The sequence below is a fragment of the Gavialis gangeticus genome, unplaced genomic scaffold (assembly GCF_001723915.1).
Source record: "Gavialis gangeticus isolate Ggan-Ray unplaced genomic scaffold, GavGan_comp1, whole genome shotgun sequence".
Lineage (NCBI taxonomy): Eukaryota > Metazoa > Chordata > Crocodylia > Gavialidae > Gavialis > Gavialis gangeticus.
In genome coordinates, this window is record NW_017729032.1 from 220,102,484 (window position 1) to 220,105,638 (window position 3,155).

A 3,155-nucleotide genomic window follows, 5' to 3' on the forward strand; every position below is an offset into this window, starting at 1 on the left:
TTCACGGTCAGGGCGGCTAGGGTCTGGAACCAACTTCCAAGGGAGGTGGTGCAGGCTCCTACCCTGGTGGTTTTTAAGAAGAGGTTAGATGAACACCTTGCTGGGGTCGTTTGACCCCAGTACTCTTTCCTGCCATGGCAGGGGGGGTCAGACTAGATGATCTGCTCAGGTCCCTTCCGACCCTAGAAACTATGAAACAGTGTAAGTAGCACATATATTTGCAAATTGAAAACATAATGGTTTGTGTTCCCTAATTATACAGATAAGCCCCATCTACTATGTTAGTACTTCAGGAAAATGCCTAAATTACTCTTCAGAAATTCCCAAAGATGAGTCTAAAATAATTATTAACTTCACAAATGCAAAACAATTCCTTCTCATCTTGTTAAGTCAGTGTGGTGCTGGGCAGGGCTGCAAGTCATCTGTTAGGTGAGACACCACTCAAATCAAAAAGCCTTAAATATTAAGTAGTGTTTAAATTTAAATTCCAGTGCTCTTCACAGTGATCAGTCTTCTGGAACTACGGCTGTTTGTACATGGGTAGAATAGTCAGACATATTCAGTACAGGACTAGGCTTCAAGGAGACTAGAGCTTTATCTTGTTACACCCTAGGAAATTATGCAATTATGTGCCTGTGCAATTTTGCACATAAAAGGCATGACTGTGCATAATTGCATAGTTTTACATAATTTAATTACAGCAGTCCCTATGCCTCTGCCTCCATGATGTGGAAGCACAGAGCCACGTGACTGGGCAGGTGGGTAAGTGGGAAGGAATGTTCCTGCCTGCAGGAGTGGGTTGTGGGCATTTGGTTTGTAGGTGGGTGTGGAAGGGTATGGGCCATGCACCATTGGGCTGGGCCAGTCAGCTCCATGCCTCCACATGGGGCTCCCAGCACTCCAATGGAGCGCTGCATGTGGAAGCACGGAACCCAGCTGGCCAGATGGAGTGCTAGAAGCTTCACAGGGAGGGCCAGCCTGGCCTGAAGACACATGGACTTGGATCCACCCACCATCAGGCTGGGCAGGAAAGCTGTACATGGAGGCACATGGGGTTACATGCCATTGGGCTGGGTGGGCTCCTGCTTGCCTCCATGTGTGGCTTTCTGCTGGAATGCTGAGAACCCCATCTGAAAGCACAGAGCCCACCTGGCCTGATGGCATGCAGCTCCTGGCCCACACACCATTGGGCCGGGCCAGCCAGCTCCATGCCTTCACATGAGGCTTCCAGCACTCCAACAGGAAGCTGCACATGGAAGCAGAGCCCACCCAGCTTAATGGTGCATGACTCATGCCTGCAGTGCTGCAAGCCCCGTGTGCTGGCACAGAGTCAGCCTGGTTTGGTTTGGGCCAGATTGACTCTGTGCTAGCATGTGTGGGCCCTGGGACTTAAGAAGAGGTGCACACCACTGGAGGCTCTGCTGCCTGCTGCTGAGCCAGTAGTGGTGGAGGCTGTATACCATGCAGGATGAATGCGACAGGGAGGTCCATACCCACCTACCTCCCACCAAACCTCACATCCCCCCCACACAGCCACACCCCTTCACAACTCCTGCACAACCCCCCCCATGCTCCCATACCCCACATGCCTGTCCACAAACTCTACCCACCACCCACACTTCCCTCCAAACACCCACCCCAACCACACAAAGTACCTGTATATATATTTCTAAAGAAATGTTCAAATAGTGTTATACTTAGTTTAATTCGTAAAAATTTGCATAATTTTAAGTTTTTCTGGACATAAATTCCCTGGGGTGCATCTTGTAGCCTTTATTCATGTGAGTAGTCCTACAAAAACAAAGCTGACAGTAGTATAAATGAACTTCTGCAAAAGGGGTGCTCCTTATTTGGTTAAGTAATGTAACCATTAGAAAAACTAGATAATCAGGCACATATTCCAGTGTTTAACATTACATTTTAATGGGGAGATTGTCATTTCCCAGCCTTATTAAAATCTTAACAGAACGGCATTTAAGATAGCTAGCACTCAACTTGAAATATTAAGTGGGATAATTACAGTCATTTCATAATTATTTTTTATAAATGGCTTTCATTGTACATATACAATTACAAAGTATTACATTAGGCTGGAAAAATGCTAGCATGTATTTGTGTAACATTTCACTGGAAGTTTTCAAAAGTCACTTTTAAAGGTAGGCAAGGTCTATTAGCTGCATTTAACATAAAACAGAAGCTGAAGTATTCTGAACTTTCATGCCAGTCTAATTAATGTTACAAGGTAATGGAAGACTTGGAAAGACTCTGTTGACCCAATCATATATTTCTTTATTCACATGAGTAGGCCAACTGAAATCATTGCATCTAAGACACTTACTTTGCCAGTTGGGATAGCACAGCAGTACTTGTTCATAACAAGCTGAATATATATGTTACAGTAATCTCTATGAAAAGCACAGAATGCTGATAATCCCTCTGCTTTTTCCTGTAGGACCACAGCAGTGATATACCCTGTTTTCCTGCCAACATACTTAGTCATCAGATATTTGGTACTCAAGCAAAACTCTTTCAATCCTGTATCACATTCTGAAACCTGAGATCATCTAGATGAGTGGCACACAGGATATCATGTTTTACTCATCAAAAAGGATGTTAAAAAGTCATCATACCTTGAATTAGAAACAGTGCAGTTTATTGATACCAAAAACATGCAAATATGCAATAATTTTAGCATGAAGTATAAATTTTACAGTTGTAAAATAGACCGGTATCTGCTATCTAATAAAACACCTGTTGTGTTCCCTTTTTTAGCTCTGCTACTTTCAATTCATTTAAGTTTCCTAGTATGAATAGTATTTTGGGTAGCATATGACCTCATTCAAACTGAAATGGTGTTTCAAAGATTGTTAGTCACCGTTTAAAAATATACTTAAAAATATTCTAACACATGGATGATATTCCAGCAAGATATGAGAACACATCCTGCTTTCCCAACAGATGAAGGGCATCTATAACCTCACTGCTTCATCTGAACAGAAATGTAGAATAAAAGCACTGAAAGAGGCATCATGAGGTCATTTAGTTCAACTTCTCCCAAGTGCAAGGCAGGATTATCCCGGTCTGAATAGTGCATCTCATTTGAGTGTTTGTCTAACTTTGCCCTTAAAAAAAAAAAAAAAAAAAAAGGGGGAAAA